Below are 17431 nucleotides of genomic sequence, written 5' to 3' on the forward strand. Positions count from 1 at the left end.
GAACCAGCAGCCAATTACCCACGAGAAATCACTCACTGTGTGGGCTGCCTTCTCTCTCTGTTCGCATAATTTCAAAATGCAATTTCTAGAATCATGCTAAATACTTGTAAACAGAGATTGGTTTAATTGCAAGGAGGAACAATTTCAGGGGATAAAAATGAGAGTTGTTTCTCCTTGTTTTTGTTGATAACAGAGCAGTCCTCTTTGGGTCAGATGTACAGTTTCCATCTATCTTCCCATCCAAGTCAGGTCCGTCTGTAACTCCAACGAGAGGGACCAACTTCAGCAGAAGGTAGAGGTTGAGGTTGCTATGGGGTAGTGGAAAGAGCATAGCATTTTGAGTTAGAAGACCAGAGTTCAAGTTCCAGCTCTGGAACATAGTAGGTTGTTACCATGAGCAAGTTACCTGGATTTCCTGAGCCTCAGTTTCTTCCTTTCAAAAATGGGACTGCCACACAGAGTTAGGAGGACTAAGTGGGTAATGCATACATGTAAAGTGCTCTGATGCTGCCTCCGCCGGTGTTCTGGACAGTGCCTGGGAGATCGTATCAATTACAAAATTGCAGCATAATGGAAACTGTAAAGTGGCAATGGCCTCCCGCCACCACCATTTGTTTTTCACAGGTCTGTGGGGTCTCACTGATCTAGGCTGGGATGGGCTGATCTCCACTGGGCTGGTTTGTGCATCTGCACTATAGCTGGGGCAACTTAGCTGGGAAAGCTGTCCTCCATGGGTTTCTAGTGCTCCTTTTAGGACTGAGGGCTGGCTGGGGCCCATCCTTGCCATAGTCATGGCAGAAAAGCAAGAGGAAGCAAGACCAGCGTGTCTGTGCTGTGTCACTGGAGGAAGACGCATGGCCAGGCCCAGGGATGGGAATTTCACTCTGCCCATGCAGCAGGAAGACACTGCAAAGGTGTATGGCAACGGGCATGGACATAGGGAGGGGTGAGGAACTGGGCCATTAATGCCATCTACCACAAGGTGCAAGAATGAATATACATGTTTTCTATATGTACACATGAATGAAAGGAATGAAGTTTTCCTGAATGAATGAAGACCAATTCAAGACATGAGAGGTTCTTAAAGCAAGGCCTCACCTTGACCACGCAAAGGCTGTCTGTCTTCCTATGCCTGCAATCCTTTAACCAGTGGTAGGGGGTAGAGGGGCATGCAGCTACTACAACCTGACAAATTCATGTAGTGAAAGATATTAGTTTCTAGCTCCTTCCCCTCCTCTCTGGGATGCCCTTCCCTGCACCCCCTCCCAGCACCTATCCTTTGACTCACTCTTAACTAACTGTTACTGAGATTGCAGTTGACCTCTAAGGTGTTACCTAAAAATGTTGAGCCAATTTAAGACAACCAACGTGGGAAGGCACACTTCTATCTCCTTTCATCACAGGAATTCATTCAATTGCTTCTTGAGCTGAAATTAAGAAAATAAATCACTTAAAATTATAACAACTACCCGAAGAAATAAAAACAAAAACTGTGAATGGTGGCTCCCTTTGAGGAGTTAGATTAGGCATAAGGTAGATGAAGAAGACATTTCCTTTATATGTTATATCTTCTTGTGCTGTTGGGAGAAAAAATATTTACCCATATGTATGTTATTTTTGTAATATATTTTTTAAATGTTTAAAGATGAGTCTGTGAAATTCTCTTCTTGTGTTTGTGCTTTCGAGCCTTTGAGGCATGTAGCTTTGTAGGAGAAAGACCAACAGCCCTGGCGTTGCCTGGCACCATCTCAAATCCAACCCTGTGGAGGGCCACTTGCCTACCCTACTCACAAGGCCTCCATCTGAAAAAAAAAGCAAGACTTTCCCTTCTCCCCCAATAATACATGGAAAAGAGCATGAATGAAATTAACATTCTTGTCTGCTCACCCAGAATAAAATGTCACTGGGTGAGTAAGAAAGCGATTACTTCCAAGGCTGAATGAGCAAACTGTTTAGGCAGATGGGGAAGTCTTGCTGTACTACTGATTTTGGGGTTATTTCCCTTGTCTTTCCATTTCTTCCTGCCTCCTCCAGGCTTCCTGTGGGCCTGGGTTTGCATAAAGAGTGTGTTTGGGGCGGATAGCCAGGGAAGGCACCAGCCTCTTTTTAGCATTTGCAATTTGGTTTTTAAATGTTGCTGTACAGCAGGAAGGCATGGTAGGAAAAAGGCATATGAGTTAAGATGGACTTTTTTGGAGAATGCTTTCCACTGCTCTCATCTGGGTAAAGCTCGGATAGCCCTGTTCTCAGACTTTATTTTTGCAGCAGAATTATACAGGTAGAGAACACCCTGCCCATAGTTTTACTTTGCATAATGGCTGAGTGGGGTCCTTGAGCTACTGAATCACTCCCTGATGTCACAGCTGATCAAAAATCTAGTGGTTTTCTCCTGGGAAGAGACTCATCCCCGCCTCCTCTGAAATGAGGGGAGGAGAACAGAGCTGGAATTCCCGAGTTCCTTGTTTATTGCTGAGACAAAAAGGTCCATGAGTGTGGATGCACCTGTGTGTATCTGTGTGTGCTCCCTTGTGAGTGTGTGCTGAGCTGGGGGTACTTGGGAGGCGAAAATCTCAGAGCAAAATGGCTTTTCCAAAGAAGAACATCATCTACCTCATGCTCCTGTCACTCTGGCCACAGAGAGCAGAACCAACCATGAAAATGAGAGCTCCAGCCCCCGATAAACTAAGACAAATGACCACATGCCTCAAAGTCGATTCAACCTTGAGGCCGGTAAGAATGGGCCTGGAGTGCCAGGTGACCTTGAAACTCACAGCTTGGCAAAACCTTCCCATAACAAGGTAACAAGTCATCCAGTCCTGGGTTCCCTGTTCAACCCGGCCAGGACCTGGCCTCAAGGAGTCAGAAACTGGGAATGAGATCAGGCGGTTTTGCTTCAGCTGGGATCATGGCTCCCAGGTCCCCTCCTCCCCCTGCCCACCTCTTGGCTTGCCTTGTAGAGATTTTCAGTCTATTTCAGCATCTCCCCCATTAAAGTAAATAGTGCTTTCCTGAGAGCACATCTTCGATATTTCTGCAATTGTGCCATAGACAGCTAATGTGTAATGCTGTAGTTTAATAGTCTATTAAAACACAGCACTGCACATTAAAATCTCTACTGTATCACTGCAGATCTACTTAACAAAGGCGAGGTCCCCAGAAAGCCCTATTCACTTGCTGAGAGTTGCTGCAACAGAACAGAAGTCTCTTACGGCAGAAAAATTTAAAGGGGAAATGGGATGGTGAACGGGACCTCCCTGTGTCCCCTCATCCCCAAATGGAGCAGCCCCTTTGCCTGTCTGGAAGGAACGAAATCTGCTGGCGCTATGGATTGCATCTGGAAATTCTTAGAGTTTAATCACAAATCCCTTCAGATCAAATCTCATTACTCAGATCTTTATTTGGAAGCACTTCATTTTCCTCTCTTTCCTTCTCAGAGAGATACAGAGCTCAGGAAAGCTGCCCCCAGCCTGGAAAACACACCATCGGCTCCTCCCTCCAGAGCAATTGCCAGGGTGGAGGAGGAATTCTTCAAACAGCTGTAAATCCTCCCACCCACAGCTCCCTCCTTTAGCAACAACATATCCCCACATCAAAGCCTCCCGTCAGCTGCCAAGAGAAAGAATCAATAGTTTAACAGAAAGGAAGCAACGTGAATGCTGGGTGTGTGGTGTAAACACCTATATTGCAAATAACTCAAATATCACCTTAGAGACAGGGGAATAAAACTCCGGGTGCTGCAGCTTCAGGCGGGCCCCAGAGCAGCAGCGGAAACACCAGTACGAGCTTTGCTGAGGTCAGATCTGCAGGGAGGAGAAAAAGAAGACGGAAGACAGAGGGATGAGGATAGGAATTTGCAAGTGGGATGGTCAGAATCAAAGGCAAAGAAAAGGAATGTGAGTCAAGACATAAGATAGAAAAATGTAGAAGCGCCCACTCATTGGAATGCACCGGGGTTCTACCAATGGCCACGGGAACACTTCATGACAGGTCCAGCCAGCAAGCTGGGGCTCCTTATCCGCACGGGGGTGCACTCTCTCAGAGGTCCCCGCCAGCTGCCGTGGTTCCTTGGACCCCAAGTAAACCCACACAATGGATGACAGTGTGTGCATGTGCGTGTGGAGGAGTACACAACTTTAATCATCTTATTAGTTTGTGAATGCTCAGTGTCACTTGATAAATGTTTGTTGTTTAATTTATCGAGCTACTACCATGGCTACAGTGGTTCCATGTCATTAAGTCAGAGCTTGCTTGAATTTGTTGTGGACTTGCATTTTCCAAGCAAAGCCCCAAGTTATTAATCCTTCAGTTTGGTTATTTAAACTAGGAGTATCTGCTCCCTGCTCCCTGGGTGCCACACACCTGCCCACCTTCTATTGGAGACCATGCAGAAGGCAGCCATGCCCCGGCCCCCACCTGATCTCACCCAGAGGCTGCCGTGGCCCCAGCGCTTTCCTGCCCAGGTCATCATTTTCAGGGGTTTTCTCTTCTAATCCTTTCCCAAAGGGCCAGTTTGGGCAGCGAGTGGAAGTAGGTGGATCTTTACCAATGCCCAGCTTTTCTCGGACCTGCTCACATAACCGACGTGCACTTTGCGTGAGAGCTTCACTCCTGGCTGCTTCTCAGCCCCCCAACAGCTTTTCTGCCCCACGTCCCAGTGTCCTCACCTACTGACCTTTAATTTAATCTAAATGCAAATTTTATGGTAGTGGCACATTTGGAGTTGCCTGGAATCCTATTTGAGGCAAGGTGTTTGCAAATATAGGAATAAATAAACTGATAGATAATTCCTTGGCCTCTTTCTCCCCTAAGTGTATGTGCAGGTGTGTCCAGGGGTGGGGAGGTGGGAAAGGTGGGGAAAACAGAATTGCCTTGGTGACTTGGGGGAGAAGTAAGGGGAACTTTTTATTTGACATTTAAGTGAAATGGGGTGAGTAACAGTGAACAGAATAAGTGGGAAGTCTTCAGTGTGTCTGACAATAAGCTTGTAAGAGAAGCAAAGGGTGGTAAGGACAATGTGATTTCCAAAGTGAAGGGTGATGTTTTTCTTTGGTTTTAATTCAGTGTGAAGTCATGGGGTATTTGCTCAAGAAAACCCTGTGTCAGGGAAGGGCTTAACCTTTAACGAGTCTTTCCATGGGCCTGTGGCTTTTATATGCATTATCTCATCCAGTCCTTATAATGACCCTTCCTTATAGGAATTGTTCACATTTTATAGGTGGAGAAACTGAGGCAGAAAGGAGTTAAGTGATGAGCCCAAGGACACATATCGGCAAGGGGCAAAAGTTAGTATTTCAATACAGTTCCTCTGATCACCTCCCTTTATTACATCTTGGGGCCACTTAGCCTATGGGAAACTTTGGGCCCGAAAACAACGAATAAGCCAGGGTCTTCTCCCTCAGGGTATGTAAAATCTGAGCGATGGAGATAGAAAACCTGGTAATGGCTATTGTATAAAGAAAGGATAATAAAAAATAAAGCAGGTGTTTTTAGGAGAGCGGCATCACCTCTGTTTGGTCTAAGGACCGCTGGGGGAGAGGAAGAAGGTCAGGAAGCAGCTGCAGGCCCATCACGGCTCCAGGATCCCTCCACGGCTTTATGGCTAGAAATGACCCAGACCCTTAAACAGGGGTTTCCCCTGTCCCAGAAGTTAGCTAGATTTCTCCACTGGCCAAGTTCCTTGCCTTCTGCTCCGTCAGGCCAGGAGGAAGAAGACAGCCTGGGGTGGGGGTGGAGGGGAGTGGAGAGAAGTCCAGGCCAAGGGGGAAGAGATCCTTGCAGGTACAGAGACACACGGTTGGGCTGGGAGCCAGAGCGGCTTTCCCCACCCCTCTCTCCACTCTGAGGACTGATAATTGTACATGCCCATCTTTGTGTGAAGGGCTCCCAAATTGAAGAAGTGAGAGTTACACTCTCAAACCCTGGGAAAGAGCTTTAAGGGAGGAACTGGTGCACCCTTATCTCTGCCCCCAGCTGTGAGGCTGATTGATGCTATTAAAATTCCCAGGGAGCCTCTGTTCCCTGCATTTGTGGTGGAGCAGGGTGGGATGGAGGTTGCAGAGAGAAAGAGAGAAGCGGACCGGGAAATGCTCGCTGATTTCCTGCTCAAAATAGTGCAGGTGGGAGGAGTGATAACCCAGGATGGGAATGCTTGATAGGGAGGATTTCATGGCTGTTGCCCAAGATAGTGTGGGGTAGGTGCCGTCTAAAGACCAGGGCCCAAAACACTCTCGGTTGCTACCTCAGATGCAAGAATTTAGAACGTCTCTAAATTAGAATAATCACATTAATTCAGTTCTCCTCCCTCAGCCTTCTCTTTAGGTTTCAAACACAGATTTGGAAGAGAATTTAGGAATAAAAGATCTGAGCTCAAGTCTTTATCAGCTGTGTGACCTTGGGAGGTCCTCTTAATAACTTCCTTAGTCTAGATTATTCACCAGCAACTTCACAGGATTGTTATTAAAAAACAAGAGCTGGTGAAAGGTGAAAGCACCTTGTACGCTGTAGAAGCCAGACCAGAATGATGTTTATTTGTTACAGCTAAGGACTTGCCTTGAGAGGTCCGAAACGCCGCGGGCTGGATAGGGAGATCTTGCCCAAGTCCCTGGAACTAACCCAAAGGGTCCAGTGCAAGGCCCAGGAGTGCTTGGATGACCTTAGTAGATTCACGGGCTCTGCCAGGAGAAGCCAGTGAAATTGCTCCCAAGAGGTCAGCATCCATCAGCTGTGTATATACCATCCCCTCCGCCCCCCTCCCATCTGCCTGACACCCGATGAATGTTATTACTGTATGTGCTCTTAACTGTTGATCAGTTAATAGCAACTTGATGGTGAGCACATGTGGAGCTTGTTGTCCATTCTTGTGGTGCTTAGTAGAATGGGCTCCAGCTGTATCCAGGATAAAACAAGAGGTACTAGATCACCGTTGTTTTATTGTGGCTGAGTAGAACTCCATGGTATACACACACACAGACACACACACACACACACACACACGCCCCACATTTTATTAATCCACTCATATACTGATATGGACCCCAAAAGCCCTGCCCCCAAATGAGTGTTTTGCTAATAAGTCCCACTGAGGCAAGAGCACTGGGAAGGAAATGGCAGGAGTGTGGTGTTGTTCCTCTGGCCAGGCAAGGCAGAGTAGACCATGGGCCATCTTTAAAGGGGACCCCCAGTCCCTTTCTCCCACGGAGAGGGTCTGGTCCCGCCCTTGTCCCAGGAAATGGAGGTGCTCAGTTTTATGTCTTCCATTCCCCTGCCCCAGGATGCGGAGACCAAGCAAGCAAAGACAGTCTAAACTTAGGACCAGCTGGAGAGACAGTACGTCACCAGGTGCCATCTTGACATCTCTGCAAGGCCTTGGCAGGTAGGTTGGGGCTCAGATCAGCATTCCTCATCACCAGTCACAGTGACTGGCTTTATAAGCACCCTTCTCTGTGCACAAGCCCTTGTGTGACTCCCTTGGTTCCCAGCAACGGCTCCCTAAACTCCCACCCTCATCCTCCCTCAATGCCACTCAGTTCTGAGATGCCATATGGACGTGCATAAACACCCTCTGCCTCTGATCCTTGCCTTCTGAGTGCAGTGGGGGTGCTCCTTAGACCTCCTTGTTATCCACACCCACCAAGGCTCTCCTTTGTGTTTTTCCTCCCTCTTCTACTAAAGCCTATTATATGGAAAGAAAATGATGTCATTCATTGTGCTGCGACATAGACCTTATGTTCCTGTTCAGATTCCCTTAGCTGCAGGAGCAGCCTACGTCTCCTCCTCCCTCTCCTCCTCTTCCTCCTCCTCCTCCCCCCGCTCCTTTTCTATTTCTCTCGCTGTTAATGCCTGCACCTATTCCTTTTTCTCCTCCACTTTTTTTTTAAGAAAAAGATGATAATGTGGCTTGAATGTCCCCTCCAAAACTCACATTGAAATTTAACTGCCACTGCAACAGTATTAAGAGGTGGGGGGCCTTTGAGAGGTGGTCAGACCATGAGGGCTCTGCTTTCATGAATGGATTGGTGCCGTTATTGCAGGAGTGGGTTAGCAATTGTGGGAGTGGGCTCCTGGTGAAAGGATGAGTTCAGCCCCCATTTTCTCTCTGTTTCATGCACTCACTGGCCGTGTGATGCCTTCCTCCATGGGATGACCCTCGCCGGACACCAGCACCACACTCTTGGACTCCCCAGCCTCTAGAACTGTGAGCCAGATAAACTTCTGCTGTTTATAAATTACCCAGTCTGTGGTATTCTGTCATAGAAGCAGAAAATGGACTAAGACAGATGGTGAAGCAGACTTTGTTCAGGATGATCATGATAGGTACAGGACTACTGCAATGAGGTTTTGCAGTGGGAGAGAGATTGGGCGCCCAGCCCCTCCACTTTTGGAGTTGAATAAACACCACCACTAACTAAGGTGTGGGATCTGGCTTCCTGAGACAAGCGACTGAATTACATAACCTGGAAGTGCGGGGGAGTAGCTCCCTTTGGGCTGAAACTTGACAAATGGGAGGTGGGAGACAGGAGGGAGCCCAGCAGCTGACCCCCGTCCTTTCCCCGCCCTGTGTGCTATTCTGAGAGATGAGGTGTGTTTCTCCTTGCAGTCTCTGGAGAAGTCCCTGTGTCAAGTGAACACACCTGCTAAGCCCCTCGCTGTCCTTGGCTGGCACTGGCCAGAGTGGAAGCGCATCCTACGGACCCCTTCTCACCTCGGCTTTCCTCACCTCACCTTGACCTTCACCACCCGCCTCCTCGCAAGTCTCTGCTTTTCCAGAGGACCAGGGCTGAGACATGCATTTTATTTTACTGTGAAATCAAGGTCCACTCTTTTTCTTCTCCATAGAGGTATTTGAGACATCTCTATTTGTGACCTTCATATTTGTTAATCAATAAAGGATGTGCAGGAGGAAGAGAAGGTGTGAGTTCAGGAAGGAGGAGAGACAGAAGGTCCCTCCGTTGCTCCTAAAAGCACACTCCGCTGGCCTTCTTACACCCCGCAGGAGACATCTGCTTTTCTCCTATCTGCAGAGCTCCGAGCATTTTGGAAGCAGGCAGGCCCAAAGAACAGAAATCTCGATGAGGTGGGGTTTAGGGAGAACAGCTTGGCAAGCCTTTTTGAGGCTGAGCACAGCTTGGAAAAGGCTCTTTTCTGCTCATTGACTAAAAACTTGCCCAGAAAGGAGAAATCACAGCAGACATAGTTCAGCTACTGCAAAGCACTTCTGTTCTCTCTCTCTCTCTTTTAAGACAATATAATCAATGAAAGGATTTAGAAAAAATGAACTGTAGAGAGCATAAGGGGTCTCGAAATGGGTTTTTTATCTGCATTGCTTCACTCTAGGTGGTTTACTTTTATTTGCCTTTTGAAAGATGGGGCTGTGTCAATAGCAGCCAGTCATCCCATCAGCCAGGCGGACGGGCAGGGCTTGCAGACTTCGCACATGGCGGCAGGCTGTCTTTCCCCCTCTCCTGCTCTGGGCTCTTGCGTTCCACATGCAGCAAATGCACCTGGAACAGGCTGGGAAATGGTGATCAGCCCCAAAGCACTATCTGGTAAATACGAATATCTCCAGTGTGCAACATGCAGAAATTGGCTTCACCCTCTCCCCTCTGCAGGGAAATGGAGAGTGCACAGAGGGGGTGCATCGAGGGCCCAAGGAGCATTTGTTTCTGTGCTACTGTCTCTAGGCATTGCATTTGGTGGGTTCAGGGCAGACAGCACACTGGGCTGGATGTTGACTCAGCCCAGCCATGTGGGTCATAGAAGGCCATTTTAGCCACTAAAATAAAACATTTATTGGAACTCCATCCAGTTCCACGTCCATGCAGACTGAAACCCCAACATGCCCTGAAGGGAATTCATCCTCTTCACTCCAAGCTGTCCCTCCCTACGGTGGCCTCCTCTCACCCAACACCTCAGAGGACGCTCCCTCTTCTTTAGCCCACAGCCTATCCCCAAATCTCATCAGTTTTATTTTATAACTTTGTAATATCTCTGGAGTCTTCTATCCTCTCATCTCCACCTCTCCGCCTCAGTCCCTGCCCTGCCACCAAGCACCGGGATGACCGCCACGGCCTCATTCTTACTCTCCCCTTTCCGTTTCTCACCCTGCAACAAAATTCGTGTTTTTAAGGCTAGAAATCAGACTGTTGACCCTCTTGCTGCAAAGCCCTTAAATGTTTCCCATTGACCTTTAAGTTTGGGTTTAAGTGTCAAAGTCCCTAACCCTGGTGTCCCAGGCCTTCCCCAGTGCAGTCCCTGGCCACCTTACCTACCTGTCCCTGTTTCCCTCTTCCCCATCCCTGCTCCTCGGAGCCTTTAAGCACGTGGCTCCCTCTGCCTGGTGTCAGGGCGCAGAACACAGGGCCCCAAAGTGTGGCGCCTTGGCCTGCTAGGTCCTCTGAACTGAGGGCAATGGGACGGCCTCACAAGCAAGGGCTCTCTGACCTTTCTCCCTTTCCTCCCCCAGACAGGTCATGGACACTGGAGCGCCTCTCCCAAAAGCAAACCATAAAACCCAGGAAGGTCTCTGACCTGCTCCCTTCCGTGCTGAAGGTCCTCATGTGACAGGTGTCCTGCCCCATCCACACCCAGGGGTGGCGGGAAGGCACGACTTACACTGGAAAGAATCTGCACGGGCCTTGCTGAGTTCCCCCTCGTTCGTTACCATTAGATCAGACCCCTTTTGGTACAATGTTTCTTTACAACTATCCACGTCTTCCTCTCTGAAGGCTCCCATGTTGCGTAAAACTTTGCTAATAAATTTCTTATGCTTTTCTCTTGTTAATAGGTCTTTATTATAGGGGCGTGATAGGTGAGGAAAAGGTATTATTTTTTCTCCTGTAGCCTGGGAAGGCCCCTTCTTGCTCCATTCCCTGCTATAGCACCCCTCACGCTTGCTGTTATTAATATTTACTTATCTACTTTCTGTATTCCTCACTCGACTCAGCCCCATGGAGGAAGGTACTATGTCTGTTTTGGTTACCACTGCATCCTTTGTACCCAACACAGTGCCTGGCATCTATCAGATGCTCAAAAAAAATGTGTATATATATATATATATATATATACACACACACACACACACACACACACACATACAAACACACTTTTTGACTTAAAGAGATTTTGGTAAAACTGTATGGAATTATAAACGTTATATAATACTGGTGATTTATATTTCTGCTTCCTAGCTTGGAAAAGGCAGGATAGAATATTCTATCATCACTTGAACTTGAGTGGAACTTATTTATATCTCTGTGTTCAGACTTCCAGGTATTTGCATCTTAAGCTTTTTATTTATACCTGCGGAACGAAGGGATTTGTGCCTCTTTAAAGGAATTTCAGGCAATAGCCAGCAGGTGGGTTCATTAAGGCAGCAACCGAACACCCTCATCACTGTTTTTATTTCTTTTTTATAGTTTAGAAACTGAAAAACAAAGAGATAAGCAGCCGAGACTAAAGAAAGTAGGCGGAAAACCAGCCTCTGGCTTTGGAATTCTCACCTCACCCCCACTCCCACCTGCAGGACAGGAGGGGCTGCCGGCCTGAGGAAAGGCCACGCTGTGGGGTAGGAAGCGGCAGGACCACCCACAGTCACCCTGAGTTCAAACCCTGTATTAACATTTGTGCCTCAGTTTCCTCATTTGTAAAATGAAGATGGAATCTCTGATCTCACAGGTATACGTATTATGGGGATTAAGGGAGATAATATGTCAGAAAACGCTGTATAAACTGCAAGTGTAGATTGCAGGCGGTATGATTATACCACTGAGCCAAACTTCCCAAATGCGAAGATTACATCCGATGTTCTTTCCCAGGAGCTGCCCCCACCGACGTAGCTCCCTGTGCACGATCCTGTGTCGAGACCCAACTTCTCCCTACTCCAGTGTCTGTAAACTCAGAGAGATGGGGCTCGGCCATCTTAGGTCCTAGCAATCTGCAGATTGTCACACACCTTAAATAAACACTGGGTTAAGCCGGGAAGCAGGGCAGAGGTAGATCTGAAGGAAACAGTGAGTGGGGAGGAGTGGGCAAGATCCCTAGAGAAGCGTCTATGTCCCTAGCAATCTGAAAGAACAGCTAGAGGCCCTGAATTCACAGGAGTGCACCTTGCTAATTCCCTCTGCTCAAATACCACCTCCTAGGACTCCCTGGAAGAGGGGCTGCTTCAGGGATAGGATTGGGGCAGGAAGAAGGTGCTCTTGGTCTAGCTTCATTAAGTGGCCTGTCCTTGGAGGGGGAGCCCTGCTAAGCTGTTGGGAACAGCGGTATGATAAGAATACCCAGATCTGGGAGCCTTTCAAGAGATGTGGGCCCTGGTCTCACCGCCAAACGATGCTGATAGAGCTAAAATACAAAGAAACATTTCTTCCTAGTCGCCTGAAACAAACTAAACATCTATCTACCCACTAAAAATCCACCAGGTCCCTGCCGTGTGCTGTGCTAGGTGCTGGGGTGTCACCCGAGGATTCCCACCCTGGGCTCATCTCAAGACTTCTCTTCCCCTTGGAGGAAAGTCACAAGGAGGGAGTAATGACACAGATCCTGGCCCAGGGAACAATATGCCCCTGAGACCTGGCAAGCCTGGCCCTGCCACCTGTCTCCACTGCTTGAGTTTCACCCTGGCCTATGGGGACCACAGGAACATAGGGCCAGGACCCCTTGGGGACTCTTCTGACCCTCCGCCTTGCTGGGAAACTGCAAATCACACAACAGGACGTGAGCCGCAAACTTCTGGTATTCCTCAATAACTTCCTAGAGCCAACAAATAAAGAAATCATTCCTTTAAGATTGAAAAAATGTATTTGTTTTTGGTTTTTGTAAAGAGAAATGGCTCTTCATTGTGCATGGAAACTAGTTCTCCCCTCAGTGCGAATGGAGTCCGCTTGTCAGTGAGTGCTGCTTGGGGCCTGGGAGGGGACGAGCTCCTTACTTTCCTAGGGCGAGGAATGGTCTAAGCACGTCTTCCCACCAGCTCCTCGTACTCACGCAGCCTCCAAGCTTTCGGGTGGTACAGTTAGAGGGGGCAAGAGAATGCCCCAGAATTGGACAGCTGAGCGTCCTCGGCTGATAGAAAGAAGATCACTTCAGGGCAGACAGAGCAGCTGCAGAGGAAGGAGATGGTAATTTCTGAACTGGTCCTGCGCTTCACCCTGAATCCAGCCTGCTCTTCAGCCCTTTGCACACATAAAGCAAGAGGCTCCTTGTCACTTGAAAAGATTGTACCAGAGCGTCAGTGTTGACAGAGTCTCCTCTGTTGGAGCCGCTGTCTCAATACATTTAATTAGCAAAGGCTGCCAAGGGCCCCCGGCCATCCCGGCACAGGCTGGACGACACCTTAGTGAGGTTGCCACCGTCCCTGCCAAGCCCCTTCGAGCTCCGCTTTTGGACATGCCACTGCCAGCTAGCTTTCAGCACGGCCCCACCCCTACCCCCAGGGCTAGTCAGCTGGGCAGCTCGACTGTGAGGCCTTTCTTCCCAGGCCATAAGGAAAGAACCGAAGGAAGCTGCTTCCTCTCATGCATGCAGTATTTCTGAACAAAGGGGCCTGTGTTGCTGCGACAACAGCATCTCTGGTTCCTAAGCATGGGCCTTGCTTGGCGTGCCTGGCCAGAGGGTCAGCAGCGCGGCGGAGGGTGTGTTGGAATACAGATTGCTACCGAGCCTTTGGGGCAGTGCCCATCGTGTGGCTGGGCCTGGCTCTGGCAGACTGACATTCAGCTGCCAACAGCTTGCGGGCCCGTTTGCTGCACGGCCAACATCCCGTCTGGTGATTTGACAAGAGTCCCAGGCTTTCTTTGCATATCAGAACTCTGGTCTCGGTGCACCCAGCGTGGGATGGCTGCAGCTGGACAACCAAGATGTTCCTCGCCATTGATCGGCTACTCGGGGAGCTCAGAAAATACAGTGGGAAACTCCTTTGGAGACTTTTGCTTGTTGCTTTCCAACCACAGCCTCCCTCTGCAAAGTGGGGCTTCATTATTCATGGAAAGATGCAGCGATCTGCTACAAGGTACTGTCTTGAAACAGGGCTGAAATATGCCACCAGACTCTGATGAAGACAAAAAATATTGAATGGCCTCTCCCTTTATTTTGTGTACAGTTACCACCCCATAATGATCATTAGTGACATCACTGTGGGACCAGTGTGGCTGAAATGATTCTCATATATTTGTTCTTTAAACCCAGCTTTAATGCTTTTGTATAAGCTATTTGCAAAGTGACATAGACTCTTTAAAGGTTGGCTGTTCACTTGCATCTCACACTCTAAAATCCAGAGCAGGACAAGCATGTCCCTTTTTGATCACATCTGTGCATTCTCTAGCTCTCTCGGGTCCTCACGTCCATGTCTCAGGACCCCTCCATCTTCTCCCCCTTCCCCAGGCCCCCCCCTTCTCTCCACTGTCCCACCTGCACCTAGTGGCTCCTTGGGTCTCACAGGCCCCTCAACTCCCCTCAACGCTCACTGAGCAAAATTCCAACTGGGATGCGTGGGAGCCCGACCACCTTTATCTTTGCTACCTCTCTGAGACCGAGCACTCCTGGGGACATTGACACTCCTGCATAGGCAAGGCCACCACAGGTTCACAGCCTCTGATCTCTGCCGGGCTCTCAGGGCTGCGCTTCTCACCTCAGAGAGCTCCCTCTCCTCTGCCCCTAGGTGACTGTTCCTTCCAAGCCTCTGACATTGTTCCCAAGGCTCCTGCCCCCAACCCTCCACCTCTCATACTCAGCACACGAACTCATCTCCAGCATCAAGGCCACCGGGCCCCATCTCCCTCAGCTCTCCGCCCCTCCTACAAACCCCTCCACCTCCACACTCAGCCTCAACTCAGCCTCAGAGGCGAGCTCCCCTTTCTGCACCCTTTACTCTCTCTCGATACCCACTGGCAGACCCCTTGTTTCATTTGTAAAAAGTCTCTTCCATCTCCCTCTTAGCCCGTGAACGCACCCAAGTTTCATGCCCACGTCTCCCTCTAGTTCCTGCCCGACTTCCCTCCTCCCCTGCTCTCCCACACTTCTTGCTTCCTACAGTCCCGTTTGTTCTTCAGCTGTTTGCAATTCGGCTTCTGTTCTCGCCCACCACGCTACTAAAACTGCTGTCGCTGAGGTGACCACCAACTTCCCTGACAACAAGTTGAACAGACTAGTTTCGGGCCTCTCCTCACCAGAACTTGCGCTGGCATTTGACAACATGGGCGACCTTCTTCGCAGCTTCTGGATCCCTCTACATCCTCACGCCACGTCCTCTGCCCCGCGCTGTCTGTCAGCAGCGTCCCCTCCTTCCCCACCTGCCACGTGCATGGTGTGCTCGCAGGACCCGGCCCTGATCGCAGCTGCTCCTGCCCTGCCACGCACGTCCCCTGGGAAGCTCATCCGAGTAACCCCCAGTCCCTCCTTCTAACGAGCTCTCTGCCCCCCATCTCCCGCAGGCACCACTCGTCCCCTAATTCCAAATTAGCAAAGCGGGTGGTGGTCATTTCCCTGTTAAACCTCCCCTTCCTCACACTCCCTTCCTCACACTCCTTGGCCCCCTGCAGGGGTGGGGGTGGGGGTCGCTGCTCCTCCCCCCACCACATTCATCCATGCAATACCTTGTCCTCCCCAACATCTCTCCGAAGAATCTCTTAAACTTGTCCCTTCTCCCCTTGCTCTCCTACTGCCCCTCCCTCGCCTGGCCCAATGCACCAGCCTCCTGGATGGTTGCAGACCTTACCATCTTCCTAGCTGCCGGAGTGACCCCTCTGAAAGGCCGAACTGGGCTTGTCAAGTCCCTGCTTAAAACCCTTCCATCATTTTCCCCTGCTCTGGACTCTGCAGATCATGCAAGTTCCCCCGGGGCCAGAGCTGCTGGTCTTTCTCGGCAGCCTTGTGCTTTCTGTGCCTGCAGCGCCAACTCACCCGTGCTGCCTCTGGTTTCCTCTCAGCTCAGAGCCCCCTGTCTTTCTCCTCCTCTGCCCACCCTTCTCCTCACTTGGCTGACTCTTACTCATCCTTAATGCCAGATACATTGTCCTCCTTCCATTCCTCCCCCACAACTGTCTTGTACGTGCTCCTGTAATATCCTGAGCCTATCCCCACTCTTACTGGTTGAATTCTGTCCCCAAAATCAGTATATAGAAGTCCTAACCCCAGAGCCTCAGAATGTGACCTTATTTGAAAATAAGGTCATGGCAGATGCAATTAGTTAAGATGAGATCATGCTGGAGTAGGGTGGTCCCTAATCAACATGACTGGTGTCTTTATAAAAAGGGGAAATTTGGACAAGGACCCACACAGTGAGAACGCCACGTGAAGCTGGAGCAGAGATGCGGATGATGCTTCTACAAGCCAAAGAACACTGAAGACGGCAGCAAACCTCCAGGGCCAGGGGAGAGGCCTGGGACAGATCCTTCCCGCACAGCCCTTGGAGGGAACCAACCCTGCCAATGCCTTGACTGCGGCTTCTGGCCTCCAGAGCTGGGAGACGCTTCTGCTGTTAGCCACCCAGCGAGCGTGTGGTACTTCGTTAGGGCAGCCCTAGCAAACTAGTGCACCCACCATTGTACTTCCATGTTGTGTTGTCATTTTCTGTTTGTGTTCACCATTCCCCACTGTGAGCTTCCTAAGGGTAGGAAAGGTGTCTTATTCCTCCTTGTATCCCTAGTGCCAAAAACAGTGCCCAGAAGATACAGAGACTAGAACACAAGTGTTTGATGAATGAAGTTATGAAAGCACAACATTCCAAAAATGCCAGACAAGCCACAGACACGTAACTGATTTGCTGCCCCTCAGCTCCCTAAATTTCTTTTTTTCCTATGGACTATTACTGAATCTGTCCACGTCTTTCTGTTTCTCATGGGTGAGTATGCTGGGTTTTCTCCCGTCGTCCTGCTACAGGAATTTCTGCCCTTTCCTGCCCACTTTATGGCTGTGGCTACAGGTGCTCCTAAGCAGCCCTTTCCCAAGGTCACAGCTCTCAGTAGGTTCGACCACCCTGCTCTGTCCCTTGGTCCCTTCAGGCCTAAGGAAGGTTTGGACATCTCGTTGTCGCTAGTCCCAAGGGCTTCCTTCCTTGTTGTCCTCTTAATCCTGCCCACTCCTCTGTAAATAGTTTCTTCCTTCAGTGCTGGCGAGCCATCTGTTTCCTGCTGGGACCCTGAGGAACACATTTGGTAGGCAGGTGGGTGGGGACAGGGATGATAACCATGGTTCCAAAATAATCACATGTATTTTTTAAAAATGATCTTCCAAATCCCATTGCTTAATTCCTTCCCAGTTCTGTTTTCAAAGCTCCACATACCTAGCATTTTTACGCAAAGCCTGCTATTTGGCCTATGCATTTGCTGTGCATCTGACTAAACATAGAAAACGTTTAGTTTAATTTGACATTTTTTTGGACACCTGTCACATGTCAGGCATAGGGATGGACATCGGGATCCAAAGAGGAGAAGAT

This window comes from Lemur catta, chromosome 5 (genome assembly GCF_020740605.2).
Source record: "Lemur catta isolate mLemCat1 chromosome 5, mLemCat1.pri, whole genome shotgun sequence".
In the NCBI taxonomy this organism is placed as follows: domain Eukaryota; kingdom Metazoa; phylum Chordata; class Mammalia; order Primates; family Lemuridae; genus Lemur; species Lemur catta.